Raw genomic sequence first — 26,323 nt, forward strand, 5'->3', positions numbered from 1 at the left:
GTACAGAAAATAATAAAATTCTTTACTTAGAAAATATTTAAACCAAAGTTTTATTTTAATATTTTAAGTATTTATTTTTATTAGTTACTTTGGGTTGTCTTTTGTGCGTAAGCAGAGGATAATAAACTGTGAAGAGTAAATACTAGTGTCTCGAGTTACAACACGTGTAGCTAGTATACGCTCAAGGTCAAAATATACGGAAATATTTATGGGAACGAAACCGGCACACAAAATTACAATGATAAACAATTTTTAAAATAAATAATTTATAATAAATTGATAATAATTAAAATAAAGAAGTTGAGAGAGCAATTAAATATTTTATAAAATTTTAATACAGGTGAATGAATGATGAATTATGAAATGTAATGGAATGATGAATGTAGAAAAATGAAATTATTAATACTGGTAAAATTTTTGAGATTATTACTGAAAATTGTATAAAATTTTTGCTGTAAAGCCGTGAGAAAAATCAATAAAATTTTCTGTTACCCGTTTGAATTACTGCAAAGTCCCTGTTCGAGCGCCAGTTGAGACAAACCGCTTTTCATTTCGCGATTTTTACCAGCAATTTAGGATATGACTAAAAGGTAGTAGATAGAATATGAAATTATACAGAAAATATGCAAGTTTATTGCCAGTTATAATAATTCTCAATTACTTACAATAAATGTCGCTGAATAATACAATGTAGGTGGTCCGAATAACAATGGATGGCCACGTGAAAAGCGTTGGTTGTTATGATCAAAGAACACACTGATTTTATATATTTTTTTATTAATACGCTGATACTACAAATGTATCAGCGGTAACGTACTAATGAACTTAACAAATTAAATATGCCTTAGTCTCAAATGATAATAAGAATATATGATATATAATGAAATCGCAAGCTAAGTTGCCAGTTAGATGTAAAGTATAATAAGTAAATTAAATAATAAATGAATATAATGCAAGTAAATTGCCGGCTAATATTTAATTAAATTTGAATATTCGAATACGTCTAGACGCTAATAGATCCAAGATCGAAGTCTGAATTGTCTAACCGATAATTGAGGGTCTGGGACTTGCCGCTGAACTCTGTCCCCACTTCACCCTTACGGTCATGCGTCGATGTGAAAATTAGTCATGTGACCACGGCACTATGACTTGGGTAGTTTCAGACGACAAGAAGACGGGGAAAAATGGGAACCGCAAGGCTGAGGACGACGAAGACAATTCACATTGTCTCAATATATTAGGGTGTGTCATTTCGGAGCAACAGTTTTTTTTAAGTGCACGTGGGAAAAACCATAGCCCGAGTAAAAATAAAATTTGACGTTTAAAAAATTAAATTTAGTAGAAATTTTTGTTTTCGAGAAAAAACGCTATAATTATCAGCTAACCGCACACGCTTTAGTGGGATTCGAACCCAGTACCTAATGCACGAAAGACCGACGCATTAACGACTAGTCTACGCTACTTTTTTTTTCTTTAAATAAAGTTTATTTCATTTAGTCTTTTATATGTTGATTCTAAGTAGAAATGTAACTTAAAAAATACTTATGCTTATTTAAACTACGAGTTTTTAGTAGATGTTGAGCACTGGCGTGCACTTACATGCGTAGATGGTCAGCCAAAAGCTGTTGGAGTTTTGATTCACTAATATGACTGGAATTAATACGATAATTATTATTTTGATAGAGATTAAAGAGAACGGGAAAAATAGACTATAGAAAAACCAGTCTGAAGCTGTTAAATAATAAATAATTTAAAACTAGGACATATTAAAAACTATTTACAATATTTACAAACAATGATATCACTATAATGTGAATATTTGATTGGCCTTGAGCCTTTCTTTCAGCTCCTTTATATGCGTAGAGTTGTCCGATAATCACCAGTATTTGTTTGAGAGCCTGCTTGGATCCAGGGCGTCTGTTGTGGGGATTGCCATGGAGTACACCATGTTGTCACGCCACTTAATGTCGTTGGTAGTTATTTTGATTTTTTTATTAGCTTGGTGTCTACTCCAGTGGTAAAGTACTGGTATATCGTTGTGATCTTGAATAAGTCTTTTGTGGTCGATATGCGTGAATGATTGTGGGGTGAGGTAACCATTTTCGAGACGTTCTTCAATGTCGTTAAGATCCACTGCCGTTAGATCATTGATTAGAGTGTTGTTAATGAGTGGGAGCTTGCTAAAGTAGTCACGAGCTACTTTGATGAAGAAGCAGTCGATGCGTGGGATGACTGCCATGTTGTATAGTTTTTTGTTGCTAATGAATTGCCTGAATTCTGTGGACGCTGATCTGTATTGATTTTTTTCTTTGAAAATTTTTTTTTTTTTTTCACATTTTTTTTGTTGTATGTGCAATGATTTATCATTGTCAAAAAAATTCCTCGATTTTTTTTTACCGTAGGCAGTAGCGTTACCCAAAGCATACCACGTTGCGGTTGCTCGGTCGAATTTACGCTTCTTACACACATTTTAATAAACATTATCGCTTCAAAAAAAATTTTTCCATTAAAAGCCACTAATTTTGTCTTATAGAGAATGTTTTCCAGTTTTCAAAACCCTACTTCCATTCTCTGTACGACTAATATGTCGAAGTTATTGATTATCAAAGCCGAAATGGAATTTTTTGCTTTGATCAATGATAACTCGGCGCCAAATCGTCGTAGAGACTTTTTGAGGCCACCAAATTAAAGGGCATAAAATTTCCTAGAGGAGTCATAAGGTCAGATTGTCCAAAAAAATTTCTTGTTCATAGACTTGTTGAAAGACGAGCAAAAATTTTGAAAATTTTTTTTTCGTCAGCTTTCTTAAGATTACTCCGGAACCGTGCATGGTAAAAAAATTTGAGTTCCAAATCTGAAAACTAGAAACTTGAGACTACAATTTGCTTTTTTTATTTTCACTCTACGATCATTTTTCACCGAGTTACAGCATGTTTGAAATCACCCAAAAATTTCGAATTTTTTTCTATCCCTTAATTTTTGGGACTAGTGTATTTTAAATCCATAAAAAATGTAATTGCGAAAATATAAAAAAATTATATAAAAAAGCAATTTTTAAGATAATCAACAACATAAAAAAAGAAATAAAAAAAGTTTATATAAAAAATATATTTTTTATATAATTTTTAAAATATTTTTTTTAACTAGGTTGTTGGTTGCATTAAAAATATATTTTTTATATAGAGTTTTTTTATTTCTTTTTTTTATGTCTTTGATTAACTTAAAAATGTATTTTTTAATATTTTTATACATGTATTTTTTATATATCCTAAGATAAATTTTATTTGCAATGTTCAGTTACAATTATAACTTTATAGATTTTGTTCATTACGTTCTCTGCTATTTCTTTTTTTCTTTTTGTATTAAACTAGCGCTCTTTTATTTTGATTATGCCTCACATACATTATTGACTGCCCTTCCACTGTCACCCATGTGCTCTCTGCGTCTTCTTGCGCCTCCGCTGCACTTCACCATTCTGCTGCTTGTCGATTCATTACTATTGTTTTCCTCACAGTTGGTTAGCTGCTGGTACACATTCTTTTTAGTTGGCTCGCCCCTCAGAGTCCTTCTTTTGCTTGCCTTCATATCGCAACTGTTTTTCTTTTTTTTTGCCTGCATGGTGTGGCTGTAGCCCGACTTGTGCTTTTTTTTTTTGTTCCTTTTTGACTATCGTCCCGATAGGGCCACGTGCCACCTAATGTTGTTTAAATTTATTTCTGTTTATTTATTTATATTTGAGTTGTCTTGCAACTTTTTCCTTTTACTTTCCAAACACTTGACTTGTTGGTATGTTGCTGTTATTTTTTAAAGTGTGATGTGTGTATGTATATATATGTAATCTGGAGCTGTTGAATGATATGTTTGTATATAGGGTAGTAGTTAGTAGGTGATAGGTGTTATTACGTACAAGGATTATTTAGATGTCTATGTTAATGCTTCTTATGAACTGGTGAATCGGGAAAGTCACTGTGAATGGTGATGAGATGATCAGTGACTGGACCGCACAATCTGAAATCAAAGAACAAACAATATTATCAAGCCTGTTAATTAAAATTTCCCTAGTTTTCCTATCAACTAGATTGCATTTATAAAAGATATGTTCCACTATTTGACTTTGCTCCCCGCAATCACAACCCCCCTCTTCTATTATTTGCATCCGGTGTAAGTGTGCTTTCACTTGTGTATGTCCACTTCTTAATCTGTTGTTAATAGTTATTTAGTCTCTAGTTAGACCTAGTTCATGGAACCAAGGTCTGAATTTAAACTCTTTCACATGTTTAAAGTATTTCTTCCCTTTTGCATAATTCGTACGTTTCTTTCTTTAATTTTCCCTTGAATAATTCGTTACAGTGTTTAGCTTCCAGTCCATCCACTCTGTTTTGAGTCTCTGTATTGTTTATGGCCTCTTAAGCCATTCAAATATTTAAAACCGTAAGATGGACGGAGGAGTTAAAGGGTTCATCTATCATGGGAAATTGCCTACCTGGCTAGGATTTGGCAATCTTCCATGGTGTTTAATCATATTATATGGCTTTTAACACCTTGTGGTTGTTATATGGTTACATTCTATGATAAATGAAAATTAAAATTCAATAATAATAATATGCATTCTATCAGCTTCCTCATTTCCTGCTATGCCTTTGTGGGCTGGGGTCTATATCATAGCGATGTTTATACCCATTTCCCTGGCTTCCCAGATACTTTGTCCAATTTCTAGCCGTCCTATGTAGTCCCTGTGGGCTCCTGGTCCCTCCAATCCCATTAGTGAGGATTGAGAGTCTGTACATATCAGTGTGTTGCTTTGTTCCTGTCTTATAGCCATCCTGATGGCGATTTTTATGGCCTGTACTTCTGCTGCCATGATATTTACCTGTGGATCCATTGATACACTTATCCCCTCCTGCGTCTCTGCACATATTGCTGCTACTGCTGTTCCTAGTTTTGTTTTTGAGCCATCTGTGTATATAGTTTTGTATTCAGGATAATTGAGATTCAGCAACTGTTTCCATCTGTCGTTGATATCCTGGTTTTTTATTGCCTCTCTTCCTGTGTCCAGGTCTATTGTAATCTTGTTAAATATGCTTTCATATGTGATCATTCCAAGGCTGGTTTTGTCATGTTTGTTTAATTTATTCCATATATCTTACTCTTCTGCCCAAATCTTGAACATTGTGGTGATGTATTTTCCTCCTTTTTTTTTCTTTGTTTTTTCTTATCAAATTGTTTCTAAAAGCTCGAGTTATCTTGAAAGTACGTTCCAATTGATTGTTTCTTTTGGCCATGGTTCTAGCAAAGAATTTCCTAGTAAGAAACTTGGCTCTGCTGACCAGATCTGGTTCCGCTGCTATATGGAGCAGTACGTTCAACGGCGTGGTGATTAAATTGCCTGTGGCTTTTCTCAGCGCAGTGTATTTGATTCTTTTGATCTTAGTAAGATTTGTCACTGTTGTATCTTGATAGAAAATAATCCTCGTGGTTTTGAATCAGCCTGGAAACACCCTGGGAGTGGAAACACAGTGGAATCATGGTGAATCCAGGGTGGTTACAGGGTGGGTTTGTGCCATTTTATCACCGTGTATATACGGCGGTTACACGGTGTAACCACCATGGAATCATGGTGATAACATAATAAAAAACCCACCGTGTAACCGCCGTGGATCCGCCGTGATTCCACCGTGTTTCCAGGGTGATTCAAAACCGCGAGGGAAGGCCCCAATCTATGGTGGCTCTAACTAGACCTTTGTAGACCTGGAGTACTGTGGATGGGTGTGCTCTCCATCTCCAACTTGCGATTGCTTTCATTATATTATTAGCTTGTTTGGCTTTATTGTTTACTAATTCTGTGTGTCGGTTCCAATTGAGTTTACTGTAGATATTTATTCCTAGGAATTTTATTTCATTCACTTTCTCTACAGATTTACCTTGGAGATTCAGGCTAACTCTGTCCCTCTTTCTTCTTCTCGTGAATATAATCATTGTGGTTTTTTCGGGTGCTATTTCCAGCCCTCTGGCCTTCAGCCAGACGTTTACTTTATTCAATGATTCTTCCAGAATTACTTTTATGAGTTCCAGGTCTTCTAAAGTTATGTAAAGTACATAGTCATCTGCAAACGATAAGAATTTACATAACGGGTGTAATTGTCTTTTTACCTTTAGCATATATATATTAAACAGAATGGGACTCAAGATACTCCCTTGCGGGAGGCCCTTCTTGGTACTTGCTGTCTTTATCTTAACTCCATTGATTTCAAAATGCAATATTCTTTCCTGTAGCAGTTTCCTCATCATTGTTATGAGTTTTTCCGGTATGTTCAATCTTCTGACTTGTGTTTAGACTGTACTATATCATTACAATGATTTCCTACCTCCCCCACCTTAGCTGTGAGGGTATTGGGGCAAGGGAAACCACAGAGAAAACCAATTGCCAGCACAGTTCGGTTGGGGTGACGCTCTAGTGGTCGGTAAAATTCCTATTTTACCGATCACTAGCTCCTCGGCCCGCGCCTAACGGACAGAGACCTCCGATCGAGCCCGACGCATGGCCAAGCGGTCACCCAGCCAAGCTGCGATCATGCTCGATACTGCTTAACTTGGATGATTGCCCGCTCCACACGCGAACCGCTCGGCTGCCTCTGCCACTTATATTCTAAGATATATTTTTATATATTTAAATAAATTTTTTATACATATTTTATATATTGCACCTCATTTGCGAAGCAATGAGATGTGTTCTACTAACGCTTTATCGATCCGAGCTGAATCACACACCAAGGAAATATTTTACACTTATTCAAATATACTCAAGAAGATTTAAATTCATACCATTTGAAAGATAATTTATTTATGAATAAAACAAATACAATTTCAAGTCTCTTTTTTTAAAAATAATAATTGAAAAAAAAAAAATATAAACAAATCCTGTGATGTCCGTCAGTATGTACGGATGTTGATAAACACATTAACTAAAAAAATACACAACTGATTGATCTACTTTTTTTTTTATTACACTTGAATTTTTAAACAGAATAACCCTCATGAAAACCACGATTCAAAACTTTTTGGTTTCATTATAATTAATATAAATCAAAAACTGACAATTCACGAAAAAATATAGTTGCCATATTTTTTGTTGTTTATTATCTAGCATATCGGGGCACCATCTATCGACCGTCTTTTAAAATTATTTTTATACTTCAATTTCAAATTCTTATTCAACGTGTAACGGCGAGATTAAAAACTGTTTGTTTTTTTTTCTCTATTTTCTCTATCTTTTATTATCTTTGATTTTATTTTTAATGGAAGAATTACTATTTTTTTTAATTTTTTAATGTTTTTTTTTAAACCAATACTAAAAAAAAATTTTGTTTTTATCTGCAATTAAAAGTAAAAAAATCTCTCGTTTTTTTTTTGCTTAATTGTAATTACTGAAAAAAATAAGAGCTGGAGACTGATAATTCATAAAAAATTTAGTTGCCTTTTTTTTGCACAACTATTTTTTTGCTTTATATTTTATCTACACTACTCGAAAAAATTAAAGGATTAAAAAAAAAATTCCAAATTTTTGGGTAATTTTCAACAGGCCGTAACTTCGAGAGAAATGGTCGTATAAGAGATAAAAAAAAAGGAAATTGTAGCTCCAAGTATCTACTTTTTGGATTAGAACTTTAAAATTTTGTATCGTCAGCGGTTTTTAAGTAGTCTTAGAAAAACCAGCGACAAAAAAATTTTCAAATTTTTTTTATTTGTTTTTTTTTTTGGTCTACGAGCGTGGAAAAAATTTAATTTCTTTTTTTATGGACCTTGATACGTCCACTTCTCACCGAGATATTGGTCTCCAAATGAAATAGAATCCGTTTGACTTTGATTATCGATATCTCAGAAACCAATGATCGCACAGAAAGTTAATGGTGGGTTTTAAAAACTTGAATAAATTTCCTTCAACGATTAGCCATTGCTTATTCAAAAAAAAAAAATTTTTTCCTATCGTCACATGAATTTAAAAATGCTACAAAAAAAGGGATTTTGGTGGTTTTTTGGAAAATCGAGCGTTGAAACGAAAATATTGTGGAAATCGGTAATGTTGAGTGTGCGTTTTACAGTTCAATATGTCCACAAAAACCCTACAAAGAGCCAGATTAATCCAACCAGCCGTTTTTTTGATTCACTCGATCAAATTTTTGAAAAAATTAAAGGATCACGTTTTTTGCTCTGAAAAGATTATAATCTTTAACAAAATAAGAAAACAAATTTTCTTGTAAGCTTTGTACACATTTTTATTGCAGACAGTACTTAAATTTTCAAAAAAAAAAAAAAAAAAAAAAAAAAAAAAAAAAAAAAAATTTTCGAATTTAATGAACGAGAGATCAGTCAAATCACGGGATGCAGCGGCGGAAACGTGTTAAAAATGATTGGGCATCGGTTTTTTTAAATTTCCTAAAGTTATTCCTAAATAAAATGTTTTTACAAAAAGCTTTTTTCTTTTTTGAAAATTCAAGCACTGTTTCCAATCAAAATGTGGACAAAGCTCAGAAAAAAAATTTGCTTTTTCATTTGTTAAAGATTATCATATTCAGAGCGAAAACCATGATCCTTTAATTTTTTTTAAAAATTCGATCGCGTGAATAAACAAAACGGCTGATTGGACTGAACTGGCTCTTTGTAGGGTTTTTGTGAACCCCTTATTAAAATAAACGATTTGAAAAGATTCGAAAAAAAAAATTTTAAATAGTTTTTAATGTTTCTGAATATGTTGAATACTTTTGAATCGCCATTCTTATGGAAGTTAAACATTACAAATCGTTTCGAATCGTTTCTTTTAATCAGGGATGTATTGAAATTTTTTTTTGGAAATTTGAAAATTTGTTTGTCGTTGGGTTTTCGAAGATTACTCAAAAACCGCTGACGCTACAAAATTTGAAAGTTTTAATTCAAAAATTAGATACTTGGAGCTAAAAATTCTTTTTTTTTTATTTCTTGAACGACCATTTCTCTCGAAGTTACGGCCTGTTGAAAATCACTCAAAAATTTGGAATTTTTTTTTGGTCCTTTCATTTTTTCCAATAGTGTATTATTTTTTTTTTTTTATGATATGTATACAGTCTGTTCCAAGCCACCCTAATAGCCACTTTAGCTTGACATCGATAGTAATGTTACCATTCCAGAAGGGATGCAAATTTATATATAAAATTATCTACAATTTGACGGTAAAAAAATACTTAACAATTTTTCAGGTCAAATTAACAATAGATTGATATGGAAATTTGCCTGAAAATTGACGACAACTTTTTTCAAGTCAACTTTTAAAGTGAATTTGCATTCTAATTCGAGTAGTAAATTTACGTTAAATTGTATAGTAAGTTGTATATAAATTGTCGTCAAAAATGGAAAAGTCCAAAGCTGACGGACATTCGACGGAAAATTCAAGGAAATTTTTATAAAGTAAACTTTTGCTATAGCAAACTGTGCTATTAGAGTAGTCATATTGGATTTTTATTGAAGATTATCTATAATTTTTTTAAATATCAACGTATTGATTTTCAATGTAAAATTAATAAATTTTATTAAAATTCCCCGACAAATTTTTTTAAACTATTGATTCTTAAAATTTGGCTGCGTTCATATCTACCGCGGCACTAACTTCAAACAAAAGTATATAAATACTTATTTATTATTATTATAATTTCTTAGCAGCTCACAGAATATTGAGCTCACCTTCTCTTTGATAGTGATTCATGGGAAGGTGTACGTATAATTGAAACGAGAATCGGTTTACTTTTCAATCGTAATAATAATGTATAAACTTCGTTTAAAGATGGTAGAAGCAACACCGTTAACGGAACCTCCATCACTAATAAATATTGCAATCATTTAGTATAACATAAAATTTTTAATGATTTATCAATCCGAAATCATTTTTTATAATTAACAAATTAAAAAATTTGAAATCAGTTTGATCCTGTGCGTCACTTCCAAAACATCCCGCTGTTTTTGAGCGCTTACAGCTCAATAATACTTTTTCACACTAGTATTTTCAAACTGTTTGAGATAAAAAAAGTTAAGCCATAGATTGGGCGACGATAATTCAATAAAATTAAACATAATCAAAAAAATCGTTTTCTGTTCCATTTTGATCCAATTTAAAACTTCTTTTCAATTACTTTCATTTATTCCTGACGAATCTTGTGTTTCATCAACAATAATCGTAAAAAAAAATTTTAAAATTATTGCTTTTTCCGAATTATTTTTAATTATTTGAATTTTCATAGTTTAAAATAAGGCTTCTTTTTTTTGGGCTCTTCGAGCTAGTAAAACCCGATGCAGTATTGAATAATTTTACACTCAAAGAGTTCAGAAGTGTATTCACAGTAAAATTTTCGAGCTCAAAAAAAGCGAAAAAAGCGAGAAGTTTTGGGCTGGCCTGTAGGATCAAAAGTTTTTCAGATTTTTATTTTTGAGTCATTTTTGTTTAGAAAAATGTTTTTTATTATTGAATCAGCAAATGTGTTGTGCACGTTTGGATTTTCCAACTTTTTTTAATATATTTTTTATATGAAAAATATATATTTTTTGATTTTTTTCATGGAGGATATTTAGACATTTACATTGACTACGGAATAACTACGAGCTCTTTTTACAAATATTCATAAAAAATAACTGTTTAAAATTATAATCTGTTAATAATAAAAAATTCTTTTCGTATAAAGTTAAAAAAATCAATTTTTCATTTTTGCTCATTAATATATTTTCACTCAGCCACGAACTGTCATATAACTTACATCAATGATACCATGAAAGAAAAATTTTTATTGTACCAAAATATAAACTATTCCTATAAAAATTTTTTCACTCTAACTACTAAATAATTGAATGTTTTCACTCTGTCTTGTATAAAATTATAACTTAGTGAGTTACTAAAACATTTTATAAATTGAAAACATAATTTTTCACAACTTTGAAATATATTTCTAAGTTCCACAACTTGAAATTTTTTTATGTTCTATGTTGAGTTGCATGAAATTTTTTTTAACTACCATAATTTTATTTGAAACAAAATAATGTGTCCGAAAACAGGCCGATTCAACTTTCGGCCTGTTTTCGGTCTAAGATTTTTACGCAAGAAAAAAATTCTATGTGGATTAAGACCTAGCTCATTGAAAAATTCGATTTTCCCATTTAAATAACACAGGAAAAATTTTTTTTTAGCTTTAAGTGTTTTAAACTCGTTAACAAATAAATAGATCGAATAGACTAATTAATACATATTTTTGTAGGAAATTGAACGCTCTACAAAAAAGGTCTTATCATTTTTTGATAAATCCCCCTGCTCGAAAGTTATTAGAGCTCGCAGCAAAGTTGGAGATCTTTTTACTTTTCCGATGAAACTATCAGACTTATCACAAAATATTGTAGGATCTTTTTTGTTGACTATTTCACTCTCCATAAATTATTATCAGTAAAGATTTTTCAAATTCCACGTTGTTTTCTAGTTATTTTTATTTCAATGTCGAGTTCTTGAAATCGATCAGAACCGCTTTTTTAAGAGCTTGAAATTAAAATGAAAATAACTAGAAAACAATGCGGAATTTGAAAAAACTTTACTGATAATAATTTGTAGAGAATAAAATCTCTAAATAAAAAGTTGGTTTGTTAACTAAAAAGTGAAGCTTTGGTGCTAGGGACGGTTGCTATGGGACGTCACGACGTCGGGCGTCGTTGTATGGGGCGTCGCGACGCTGAGCACCGTGGCTATATGGGGCGTTGCGACGTCGGACGTCGTTGTATAGGGCGTCGTGACGCTGAGCACCGTGGCTATACGGGGAGTGATAACGTCAATATGACTCTTCAGGAGTCATGTTGAAATAGCTCCAATGATTTCTGTATAAATTATATATAAAATATAACTATAACTATAAAATATATATATAATGCTTGATATATCCAGAAAATCTCATAGAATCCAATAGATTCTCATAAATTTCCATAGAGATTTTATAAGAATAAATGAGTTCTATGACCCAGGCAGGAATCGCCAAGGATGACTATAGGCCGAGCCTTGGCCCTGTTGTCACTTGCCAAGCTTCGGCAGCTGACCATTGGCCTAAGCCTCGGCTAGGGCTTGGTCCGATGGTTTGATTACGTTTAGCCAAGCCTTGGTCCATTGGTTTCATTAAATTAAGCCGAGCCTTGGGTAGTAACCATTGGCCCGAGCCTCGGCCAGGGCCAGGCCCGATAGTTTAATTTTTGTTAAATCGAGCCTTGGCCGCTGACCATTGGCCCAAGAGTCGGCCGAGGATGGGCCCGAAAGTTTAATTTTTATCCAGCCGAGCCTTGGCAACTGACCATTGGCCAATGCCTTAGCCTGGGTTAAATTTTTATTTAATATTCAAATTGTCAACTTTACATATATATATATATATATATATATATATATATATATATATATATATATATATATATATATATATATATATATATATATATATATATATAGAAGACCAGGGCACAACGGTCTACCGAGTATACGATTAATATCAATAATTTCCATTTGATTAGTTACTGCTATGTACAAAACTTTAGTAAACATGAAATTTTTATTTTTGGCGGGCAAAATGGGGTACCCTTTAAAAAAGTTGAAAAAAAAAATTTCTACATGAAGCAAAATAACATTTCACATCATTGGCTTAATAAATCGTTTCCCTTCGATTAGCTTAATTACTAATTGTTATTCAATAAAAAAAAAAAAAACAATTCTATATTTTTTATTTGCCATTGTTTCGAACCCAAAAAACGTATTTTTTTTTTTTGGATTACAGATTATTTAGCATTATTTAAAAAATTTTATCAATTAATAAATAAAATATTATTCTCGAATATTTTTAGTGGCTGAATTTGCCCCAGGTATAGAGAATCAGCCGAAAAATGGATTAATATACTAAATTTTTTTTTAATTTGATGATAAAAATATGAATCATTTTTTCAGAATTTTCGGATGGTCCATTTCGCCCCAGGTATCATGTGTAGAGCTAAAAATGCGCAAACATATCGGATTTATAGCAATTAGACGAAAAAAAAAAAATTTTTGTTTTTTTTTTTAAATATTTTGGGAGTACTCCGTTTTGCCTACTCTACCCCCTTTTGCCCTCCCCCCTTTCTTAATAGTGCTACTTGATCTTACTCTTAATTTAATCATTTATATCAAATCATGAAATTACAAATTAATAAATATATTTCATTACTCAACAGACAATTTTAAGTTCATTAAAGAAAACTACATGTCACCTCATCTTTACGATCTAATATTATTGAATTAAATTGTATTTAAATAATTTAACAAGCAAAAAAATCATGATTATCTGGACATCAGATTTAGCACAGTGGATACCGTCCCGGCCTAGTAAACAGAAGGATCTCAGTTCGAACCCCGGTAGCGCCCAAATAGTTTTATTTGTAATTTCCCATTAATTCAGAAATTAGTTAATTACACTCCGATGTAATGCCGATAAAAATGTGATCAAACTTTTTTTTAATTATATTTATTAATTTAAATAATAATATTTTAGATCGAGCATTGGGCGAGCTTCAGATGTTTTGCTTCCCGAGGTTTGGCCAAGGCTTGATTTTTTGTTTCCCAAGCCTTGACCAAGGCTCGATTTTTCGTTTCCTAAGGCTTGGCCCAATCCTGATTTTTTTGTTTGCCAAGGCTTGGCGACATAGTTATCATCCTAGGCCTGAGCCAATCCTTGGCCCGATGTTTAGCCAAGGCTCGGAACTCTGGCATGACGACTGGCCAATGCCTGGTCCGAGCCTTGTCTAGTGGTCCCTTCCTACCAGGGGAGAAGTTTTATATAGTAAACTTTCTACATAAATAGTACGAATCTATTGGATTTTTTAAGCAGGGAATAATATTTATCATTTTAATGTCATTTTTTTTTTCTTAATTTTACAATATTTTTTTCTATTTTTAATTATTTATTTACGTCAATATTAATTTTATTGACAACTTAATTTATTATATTAATCTAATAATGTTGTTTGTTATTATATTTACATTTTTTCATTTAAAAAAATAGATTAGTCCTGTGTTATATTTGTAGTTTTTAAATTTTTAGTATTAATAAAGTGTTAAATTTTATGTTTTTTTTTTTTTATTAAAACCAATTTTTTATTGAGTTGAAATGAATTAAGAGTGATTGGATTTGAATTGAATTGACTTTGATTTGATTTGAATTTCTTTTAATTATTTTTATTAATATTTTTTTGAACATAAAAATGAAACGTAATAGATATGATGATGATGAAACCGATAAAAATTTTCAACGAAAAAAAAGAAAGATTGAAAATCAAAATTGTAGTAGAAAACTCAAGTCTCTTTTGAAAAATATTAATATTGATATTTTAAACAATATTTCTATTAATAGAAGAAAATCTCAGTGATGTTCAAGTATATATCAACGTAATTATAGACTTCGACAACAAACAAAGAAGAAATTACGAAGGTACGATTTTGAATTATCTAATATTGAGGAGCATTATGGTGGTCCAATGAATGTTATTTGTGTGTATTGTTCTGCTAAACATTTCATAAGTGAAAAAGTTTCAAATAAGTTCAACTCTTTTCATGATTGTTGTGTTCATGGTAAAGTTAGGTTGGAACTATTAGCAAAAATGGCCTTAGTTTTACGTTCATTATTTGATCGAACTCATCCTAAATCTAATATATTTTTTAAGAATATTAGAAGTTATAATAGTTCTTTTTCATTTGCTTCATTTAATGCTAATTTATTTAAATTTAGTAAAGTTGGTCCGTATTGTTTTAAGATTCAAGGACAAATTTATTATCAGATTAATACAACTTTATATCCTATTGATAATGATTTTCCCTCTTATGGCCAGTTATTTATCATAGATTCAGAAGAAGCTATCGATTATCGTCAAAGAGTTAATTCATCTCTTGATTATGATTTATTATTTTGTTTAGAAAATATTATGCGTAAATATAATGTCTTTGCTAAATCATATCAAATGATGAGAGATGAATTGGAAAAGGATACTGTTTTAAATAAAATAAAAAATGTTGTAAATGAATTGCAATTGTCATTTATATCGAAACCAGGAAGTGATATTCGCAGATATAATCCTCATCGTAGTAATGAAGTTGCTGCCATATTTTCTACAACAGATAATATACCTGAGTCCTATGTAACTATACGTAATAAAAATACAAAAGAATTACAATATGTTAGTTCAATCGATCCAAATGTTGAACCATGGATTTATCCATTATTTTATCCATTTGGTACTCAGAGTTGGAACCGAAATTTGAAAATGGTTAATAATGAAAAAAGAGTTTCAAGAGAAGCGTATATAAGATATCGGATGGCAGTTCGAGATGTTGATAATAGAAACTATATTTTATTTGAGGGACATCTTTTTCAACAGTGGATAGTAGATCAGTATGTAAAAGTTGAAAAAGACAGGATGAATTTTATAAGATTAAATCAAGTTAGACTACGATCTGAAACATATTCTGGTTTAGTTGATTATTTAGAAAATAAATGTAAAAATAATTGTACTAAAGATAAAAATAAAATTGGTAAAGTTGTTATTTTACCTTCTACTCATACTGGTTCTCCCCGTACACTGAGAGAAAAAATCAGTAACTGCAACTACAAAAAAATAGTGATATACGGATACAAATATATTTTCTTAGTTACGATAACAAATCAATTTTAGTTAATATAACAATTAAATTTAGTTGCAGTTACTATTTTGTAGTTAATTCAACGTTTTAACTGTTAATGTAACTGACTAAAAATAGTTATATTTAATTCAAAGCAGTCATTCAAAGAACTAAACCCTAATCGTTAAATCAACTGAGATTTTTTACTATAAACATAACGAAATTTTTAAAGTTGCTAAAACTATAAAATAGTAGTGAATATTAACATTATTTCATAATTACTTACACAAATAATATTTAGCTACAGTAATTAAAGTAGGATAGTACGGCTAACCATATATATGTAGTTATGAGAACAACTAATTTTTATTTACCAGTGTGATGAAATTATATTTCATCTAACAAAAAAAACTTAGTTGTTGTCTCCATGGAAATTTAGTGGATTTTAAGGAAAAAAAAAATTATTTTTTGTTTACAATGTTAATTTAATGGTTTGTTAGGTTATTTATTTATTTATTTATTTTTTTCGAGGCTTTTAAGTTTATTTCATTTTATATGATTTTTTTTTTTTTTTTTTTTTTTTTTTTTTGTGATGGGAGATGGCTTATGTATATTTTTAGTCAAATTTATCTGACACACGCGCTTAAACTTATATTTTTAACAACCTTCCTATGCTTCTTAAATAATTATTTCGCAGTCGCCCTAAGAAGGATTCGAACCTAGCGCCCTACGCACGCAAGACCGATGATGTACCGCTACGCCACACGGCCGATGAGTAGCCATAGACGTTACTTAACTTATAAGCTAAGCGTACAAGTACTCACTTCGTTACAGCAACAAAATTAATTTAGTTACGGCAACCATTGTTTTCGCTCACAAATTAACCTTCAGAACTTAAAAAATTCACATATCACGCTAAAAAAAATATATTTTGATTATAAAACAGAAGTTCATGTCACGAAACTCCGAATCGACTGACATACACAAATTTTGGCCAAATTTTTTTGTCTTATAAATTTTGGGCTCAGAAACTTAGAACAATTTAGACTTTTCAGACTTAGAAAAATTTTAAGTTTCGGGACTGAAAAGATTTCGGTGCTCAAAAAAAAAAAAAAAAAATAACAATAATACTTGTCGAACGCAAATTTAACGATTTTATATGTAGATCATATCGAAATAATATATTATTTTAACCCCGAAATTTTTTCTAAGTCCCAATTTTAGTTTGATTAAGTACCAAATAATATTTGATTTAACTAGTTAGTATGTGTTGTAACCACTAAACTTTTATTGTAGCGATAACTAAAAATAAATAACAAACTAATTTTAGCTACTTCAACTATTTTTTTTAAGGCATCTGAACAATAAATAATTATCATAACTATTTAAATTAGTTACACCAACTAAATAAAAATACTTGGATAGAACTATGTAAAATGTTTTACCACTACTATTTAAAATTGTTACATCAACAGCAAAAATATAGTGATATACCGATACAACTTTAAAAAATTCATTGAATCAACTATTTCGAAATAGTTAAAAATATATAGTTGCTGCTACGATTCTTTTTAGTTAGATTGAGTACCAAAAAATATTTGATTCAACTAGTTAGTATTTGTTATGACTACTAAACTTTTATTGTAGCGATAACTAAAAATAAATAACAAAATAATTTTAGTTACTTCAACTATTTTTTTAAAGTCATTTGAATAATAAATAATTATCATAACTATTTAAAGTAGTTACAACAACTAAATAAAAATAGTTGGATACAACCATGTAAAATGTTTTACCACTACTATCTGAAACTTGTTACATCAACAGCAAAAATATAGTGATATACGGATACAACTTAAAAAAAATCGTTGAATCAACTATTTCGAAATAGTTAAAAGTATATAATTACTGCTACGATTTTTTTTAGTTAAATTGAGTACCAAATAATATTTGATTCAACTAGTTAGTATTTGTTGTGACTACTAAACTTTAATTATAGCGATAACTAAAAATAAATAACAAAATAATTTTAGTTACTTCAACTATTTTTTTAAAGTCATCTGAATAATAAATAGTTACAATAACTATTTGAATTCGTTACACTAACTAAATTAAAATAGTTGTCTCTTTTTAGTTATGGCAACTACTGAGATTTCTTTCAGTGTAATCAAATTCAGAATTATCAAGATGCTATTTCTACTGTAGAAATTTCGGAATATCAGATTTATTTATTACAATGACGTCTAATCTGAATTGGCGTGAAGTAAAAGATAATCTTTTCCCAGGTCAACAATCTTCTGATAGACCTCATTTTATGTCAAGAGTTTTCGATATGAAGAAAAAAAGTTATTGCATTTAATTACTCATGATAAAGTTTTTGGTGAACCTATAGCTTACGTGTATGTTATTGAATCACAAAAACGTGGATTATTGCATATTCATTTATTACTTACTTTAAAAGAAAAAATATTAACTCCGGATATGGTTGATCGTTACATTTCTGCGGAAATTCCTGATCCGAAACTAAATCCTAAGCTACATCAAATTGTTTTAAACAATATGATTCATGGTCCTTGTGGTGATTGGTGTAAAATTAATGATCGATGTTCTAAAAATTTTCCAAAAGCATTTAAAGAAGAAACGGTAATAGATTCAAATGGCTATCCTAAATATCGAAGAAGAAATACTGGTGTTGTCTATAATCATTTTGGTAGAAATATTGATAATCGATGGGTTCCCTGATTAAAAACTCCGATTGAATCCGATTGAATCTGATTGAAACTCAATCAGAATTCAATCAGTTTCAATCGGAAACGCATTTTCAATCAGAAATGTTCTGGAGCGTTTGAGGCCTCCGATTGAATTTCAATCAGATTCAATCGGAAAAAAATATTTTTTATTTTCGATTATTTTCCGATTAAATCTGATTAAATCCGATTGAAATATCTCAATCAGTTTCAATCATATTCAATCGGAAAATGATAATCATTTAAAAATTAGTTTCCGATTGAAACCGATTAAAACTGATTGAAAGAAATTCAATCGGAAAATAATAATTTATTTCTCGATTTTATCCCGATTGATTAATTTTTTATTTCTCCGTGTAGAATGTTCTAATTGATTTTAAACTATCTTCCTGAGAAGCTAGATATATAGCTAAAGTCCTTAGTAAAAATGAAACGAGGCACTGGCTAGCGTCTCACTAGCGTCGCAAGAATCAATGCTAACGGTAGATGACAAACGAGGCGGCCCTCGTTTATTTTTAATAGGGGTGTGCGTATTATCTATGAGATACGACTAGTTTAACATTAGACAGCATAAAAATTGTAAGCTTAATATAGTATAAATCTTTTTTACTGTAAAATCTTCTACTGATTGTATCTTGTAAATAGTGCACTTTAGCAATATCACCCTGTTTAGAAAATCTCATAGATTCTCATACATTCCCATAGAGATTTTATGAGAATGAATAAGTTCTATGAGAAGTGCTATATGGTTAAGTATAGGGCCTTATACATACAGCTATAAGAATCTCTCGGATTTTTTTAGCAGGGAAGTATAATAAACAGTTCCGTAGAAGACGAAATTTTCTAGAAGATGGGTGCTATGTATCTTTTTCGTACGATGAGCCGTTTTTTTTTTTTCACTATTAACAAAATCATATGAAACAAGTGAAAAATAGACTTTTGGAGCAGATAGAATCGACATAGATCGAGTTAGAGCAGTTTGTTTTATAGACTTTCAAATTCGACAAATTCTCTGCAAATTAAAACTGGTTTGAAAACGATAGCTTAAAATCTGGCTAAGTTATAGCAATTTAAAAAAAATGTTATTCAAATAACATACTTATTCAATGGAAAAATTCGACACTCGAGAGAAAGTACTTTAAATTAAATTTAAGAGCTTAAATTTTCAGGGAGTTTTTTCCTCAATATAAACAACAAAATTTTCTTGTATCTGCTAGAAAAAAAAAATTTCGTTTCAAACGAAGCGGATTCAATTAGAAAATAATAATTCATTTATCGATTATTTTCCGATTGAATCCGATTAAATCCGACAGAAAATTTTCAATCAGTTTTAATCAGATTCAATCAGAAAATAATAATTCATTTATCGAATATTTTCTGATTAAATTCGACAGACAATTTTCAATCAGTTTCAATCGGATTCAATCGGAAAATAACAATTCAGATAGTATTGATAATTATTAAAATTTGGGCAAATATGAATTTCATTTATCATTAATTCAGCAATTTTTAAAATATCCGCGTATAGAATTTTATCTGTCTTTCCAAATTAATCAATTTTATCAAAAGTTAAAACAAGCATTTTTCAGGATTATATAAAAACTTTTTTTAAAAAACTGTATTGATTGAGTTTAAAACTATCACGAAAATAAAAGGAAACATCAATAAAAAATTATATATATATTAAGTTGATTAAAAAAAAAATTTTTTTTTTTTGGTATCCAAAAATTGAAAGTATACCTAAAAATAAAAATTTCGGTACCAATCCAAGCTCTTAACAATAATACTACGGTTTGCGTCAATCAATTTTTCTATTTTCTATTTAAATAACACGGGAAAAAAACTTTTTATTTTTTAGAATTTTCTAACTTACAAGCTAATCAACGAATTATTATGCACGATAGATATTTTTGTAGGATATTGAATGCTCTTCAACAAAAGTCTCATCATTTTTTGATAAATCTAACTGTTCAAAAGTTATTTGAACTTAAAGTCAAATTTATAGAAAATTTTGAGATCTTCTTACTTTTCCGGCGAAACTATCAGTTTTATCAGAAAATCTCATAGAAACTTTTTTGTAGGTAATTTCATTTCTCAAAAATTATTATAAATAAAGTTTTTCAAAATTTCGCTTTTTTTTTTCTAGTTATTTTTATTTCAATGTCAAGCTCTTAAAAAAATAGTTTTCCGATTGATTTTTTATAAATTCTAAAATATATTTTTTGTATTTTAACTTATATTTTTTAAATAAATTTTTTTTCATGGGGGTGTTTAACGCAAGGATTTCCGTATGCTCCAACTAATAGAAAAAAAAAGTGGCTTGAAACAAGAGAAAAATTTCTTAGGAGAAAAGATATATGTAGAGGAGAGGAAATTCACCAGTCCTAGGCAATAGCAGTGGGAGTAGTTCGGTGCTCGCCACTAGATAGCGCCTACCACTTGTGAAGTGTCCCTGGTAAGAAACGTAGTTCAGACATATTATATTCCAGACTTGGAAGCAATTCTGACACGAGCACTCCTCTGTTCTTTGACAGAGTGACAAGTGCCATTTTTGGTGGTAATATAGTACATCCTATATTGCTCCATGACATGAAATCTAATTGTTAATATAGATTCAACGTGGATTCTAATATATTTGATATTTCAATTTTTTACCATTTAATAATATATAAAAATATTTTTTCCCGGGAATCGGTAATTTTTGATTAATTTACAATCGAAACCTCCCGGAAATATCTGATTAAATCCGATTGAAACTGATTGAAAGTCAATCAGAAATTTCCGATTGACTTTTAATCAGTTTCAATCAGATTCAATCGGAAACTTCCCAATGATTCCGATTAAAAGTCAATCGGAAATTTCTGATTAACTTTCAATCAGAATCATTCGGAAATTTCCGATTGAATCCGATTGAAACTGATTGAATGTCAATCAGAAATTTCCGATTAAGTCTGATAGGACGTTTTCAATTAGTTTCAATCGGAGTTTTTAATCAGGAATTGTACCTTATTGTCCTATTTTATCTATAATTTTTAATTGTCATATTAATGTTGAAGTTGTAACAAGTGTAGATGCTCCTAAATATTTATATAAATAGGTATATACAGAGCCTGATGCTGCTAATATTGAATTAAAAGAATTCGATGAAATTACTCACGATGAAATTAAAAATCATATTGAAGCACGTTATGTTGGTCCTAATGAAGCTATTTGGCGTATTCTTGATAAAAAAATACAAGAAAAAAGTCACCCAGTAATTCGTTTACCTATTCATTTACCTAATCAACAAGTGATATCTTTTAAAGAGGATTCCAGTAATAATGATATAAAAAACGTTGTTAATCGGTCAACTATGCTTAGTGATTATTTTGAATTGAATATACGAGACGAAAATGCACGTAAATTTTTTTATACTGAAATTCCATCTCATTATGTTTTTAAGAAAATAACTATAAATAATAAAAAGTTTTCAATGGTGTAAAAGAAAAAATCCATTTAATGCTATTGGGAGAATGTATTCTATTAGTCCGTCTCAAACTGACTTATTTCATCTTCGGTTGTTATTACTTAATGCCAAAGGAGCTAAAAGTTTTCAAGATTTGAAAATGGACAAAAGCAATAGACGAAGCTTCTTCATGGATGATGACAAATCAATTAAGAAGATTATTTGTCAGGATTTTGATATATTGTCATCCTGTTTATCCTGAAAAATTATGGGAAAAATTCAAATTTAAATTTTCAGAAGACTTTAATTTTATGCATAGAGATATAAAAAAAGCTCAAGAAGAAGCTTATAATGAAATAGTCCATTTCATTGAATATAATGATTATAGTATCACTCAATTTCCAACTTTAAAACAAATTAATATATCAATAAATAAAACAATAGATCAAAAATTACTTAATCAATATATGAATTCAGGTTTAGAACAATATAAAAAATTAAATAAGAGTCAAAAAGAGATAATTGATCTGCTTTTATCTATTGTCGATACTAATGATATAGAAAATAATTCTATTTATATTGATGGGCCTGGTTGGTCTGGTAAAACATTTGTATATATTACTATTTCTTATCTTTTAAAAGGAAGAAATAAAATGGTTTATTGTATGGCTTACACAAAAATTGCAGCATTATTGCTTCCTGATGGTAAAACAGTTCATAAAACTTTTGGTTTGCCTATACATTTATATTCTGATTCTTCTTCGAGTATTGAAATACAATCTAAAGAAGCTAATAATTTAAAAAGTGTTGATCTTTTTATTTGGGATGAATCTCCTATGTCTCCAAAATATGCATTAGAAGTTGTAAATAAATTATTACAGGATATTATGAATAACACTAAACCGTTTGATGGTAAAGTATTTATTTTAGGTGGTGATTTTCGACAATTACTTCCAGTAAAAGAAGCACTCGTACCGAAACAATAAGTCTATCTATCAAATATAGTAGCTTATGGAATTATTTTAAGAAATATTCATTAAATCAAAATATGCGAGTTCTACCAGAAGAAATGGAATTTTCTAAATTTTTATTAGATATTGGAGATGGAAGTTTGAATGATACTGATGATAATGTTGAAATTCCTAAAAATTGATTTGCTACTGCTAATGAAGATATAGTTCTTTCAATTTATGGATCTATAGTCAATGAAAAAAATATGATGAATTGGCTGATTGTGTAATTTTATCAGCTAGAAATATGAATGTTGATGAAATTAACAATCGAGTTATTGACATATTAATTAGAGAGACTGAAAAAATATATACAAGTATTGATACCTTAGAGACTTTTGAGTCTAATAATCGAAATCGAGAAGAAGTTATACTAACAGAATATTTAAATACATTATCTCCGTCATGTTTACCAGTACATCTTTTAAGACTTCGACAATATGCCATCGTTATACTTTTAAGAAATTTAAGCATTAGAGAAGGTTTACGTAATGGTACACGGTTATTGATTTTAGAACTTGGAAATCATGTTTTAAAATGTAAAATTTTATGTGGAGATAAGAAAGGAGAAATAGTTTTTTTTTTAAATAGAATTACTTTATATTGTGAAAATCAATATTCATTTGTATTTAAAAGAAGACAATTTCCAATTAAAATTGCTTTTGCAATGACAATTAATAAGTCACAAGGATAGACATTCAAAAGAATATGCATTGATCTTCGAAGAGAAGTATTCAATCATGGTCAATTGTACATAGCATTATGCCGTGTTCGATCTTGGGATTCTTTGAAAATTTTTATTTCTTCGAAAGATAATTCTAATAAGGTTAAAAATTATGTATTTAAAGAAATTTTCATGTAATTGATATATTATATGTTAAATATTCAATTTAATTTTTTTTTTCTTTTTATTTTATGCTTGACGTAATTTATTTATTTTTATTTTTATTTATTTGATAAAATATGCTAATAAAAAAAAATATTTTTTCATTTCAAAGTTAATTATCGAGTTTTTAACAAAATAGATTACTCAAAGGAAATTAAATACTTTATCTATTTAAGAAGATCAGAGTATTTTTATATTAAAATTATAATAAATTTGTTCAAGATAGATCTACGCAAATTATAATTGGTGTTTCAATACCATAAAAAATAATTATTTGTTTAGTGGATCCGTCGTGCCCAAGTCTTCCTTATATTGTTCACTTTGAGTATTTAAAAAGCTAAAGATGTAATTTATTCATTTAAAGTTATCTATAAAATTTTCTTATTAAATTTTCTAAAGTTATATTTAAAATTAAGTTTATAAATGAAAATAAAATGAGATTTTTTAAATTATTTATTATTTTTTAAAAACATCAGTGTGTGTGCTCAATTTATTAAAATTTGCGCTCTGCATAAGTGTAAATTTTTTATGTGTGATATTGCACATGTGTAGTAAACATTTATATTTAAGCTGTCAGAAATTATTCTTTATTTATTGACTTATATTATAAAATTTAAAAATGTAAATTTAAAAAATATTAAATGAATAATAATTTTAATATTGAAGAAAATATATACAAAATTTTTGAAATATAAAATGAATTTTTTTTTTTAAGAAGTTAACTATCTAAAAAAAATAATAATAATAATAATAATAATAATATAAATAAAAAATAAACGTGATATTCATTTATTGTTTTTATTAGTGTTGAATTTTTGTCGATATAAATTCCTAATAAAAAAATTTTAAAATAGTAAATATAATTAAATTAATTGGTAATATGAATTCTAAAAAACGGTCATCAAGTAAGTGGTGTTATTAATTCGGTGTTTTGTATTTTAGTATACTGTTTTTAATTATAGATATATTTTATAAAAAAAAAAAAAATAATAATTAATATATTTTATTATAATTGAAGTTGTTCGTTTTAGGTGATGAAAACAAAAATAGCGAATCACCAAAGAAATGTCGGATAAATTATGAAACTTCAGAAGATAATACTATGTCTACTATGAGTGGTCCAAGTAAATTAAAAGATAATGATATTTATATGACCCCTAATTAATCATTGAATTCTTCATTTAAATCATCAGATGATGAAGTAAAAATTTTATTATCAACTTCTGAAAGCTTACGAAAAAGTAAGAAAGGAGATACTTTAATGTACGTTTACAGTTCCTTATATTATTATAAATTTGAATAATTTATGATATTATTGTATATCTTATTATTATGTTAATATGTTTTGAGCTCATAGAATTTTTTTAGCTTCTTGAGCTTTAAAACTGGATAGTTTCAAGACTGGCCCGTGGGGTTAACCACTTTTCAGATTTTTTTGCTTTTATTTTATTATATTTAAGTTATCAATTTAAAAAATTTTTAAAATGTTATATATTAACTATTTTTAATATTATAATAATTTTTTTTTATTTTATTTACAGTGAAGTAATTGGTTATGTAGACCAAATTTATCCCCCAAAAAATGTAAGTGGGAACAAGCGCGTATTTAAATTTATAATTAATAATAATGATGGTATAAGAATTCAAGTAAATGTATGGAATAAAGAAGTAGCTAGAGTTGAACCAATGATAATTTTAAATAAAGTAAGTAAGTAATGCTATAAGCATTATTCATGTCTTCTAATTCAACTTTTGATAATTTTACTTTAAAAAATCAATTTTTAATTAATTTAATTATTAGATTATTCATATTGATGGATGTCGAGCTAAAGAAGCAAATGAATATACTATATCAAAATTTAAAGAGTATGAAATTGTGATAGAGAGTAATACAATTGTAAATGATTTTGGAGATTTTATGATAGAAGATCAATTTGATTTTACGCAGTTGAAATTAATTGAAATAAGTGAAATTTCCAAGTACTATAAAAAAAAAATAAAATAACCAAAATTTTTTAGTAAGTAAATTAAGCATGCAAATAATAAAGAAAATATTATATAAAAATGTTAAAATATTTTTTATAGAAGTTCATGGTTATCTTAAAACTGTTTTTTTTTGCTGAAGACAATTATAATTACAATTATCAAGCGTGTGAGACAGTTACTGACGGTCAATTTCAATTAAATGTTTTAATTCACACTTTTCATCAACACTAATATAAAAAAGGTGATCATATTGAATTGTCTGGATCATTTATTGTACAAGGTAACCATTTCAAAAATTTCACTTGAAATTTAAATTTCTTTAATGAAAAATCTTATTTAATTTTATTAGTAAAAATTTTAAAATATACATATATGAAAATAAATGATTTTTTTACGTTTCATTTATTTCAATCAATTATGTGAAATCAAATCTCATTAAATTGTAATCCTCATTACTGCTTAATAAAATTATTACTTTTAAAAATGAAATCAATATGTTAACTACATGTATTAAATCAATATTTCAATTACATAATTTTTAATTTTTAGGGTCGATTTTCTATTTAACTG

General features: G+C 28.9%; 1 protein-coding gene and 1 long non-coding RNA gene across 2 annotated transcripts in view; both read left to right on the plus strand.

Moving 5' to 3' along the window:
- The window catches only part of LOC103574386 (solute carrier family 26 member 6), a 69,494-nt gene that overhangs the window by 22,640 nt on the left and 20,531 nt on the right, over window positions 1–26,323 (plus strand). The window lies entirely within an intron of this gene.
- LOC103574387 (uncharacterized) lies at window positions 24,843–26,027 on the plus strand. Its single transcript, XR_008403761.1, has 4 exons — window positions 24,843–25,030; window positions 25,309–25,471; window positions 25,569–25,785; window positions 25,853–26,027. It is a non-coding gene; the product is annotated as an uncharacterized LOC103574387 (long non-coding RNA).

This window comes from Microplitis demolitor, chromosome 5 (assembly GCF_026212275.2).
Source record: "Microplitis demolitor isolate Queensland-Clemson2020A chromosome 5, iyMicDemo2.1a, whole genome shotgun sequence".
Taxonomy (NCBI): domain Eukaryota; kingdom Metazoa; phylum Arthropoda; class Insecta; order Hymenoptera; family Braconidae; genus Microplitis; species Microplitis demolitor.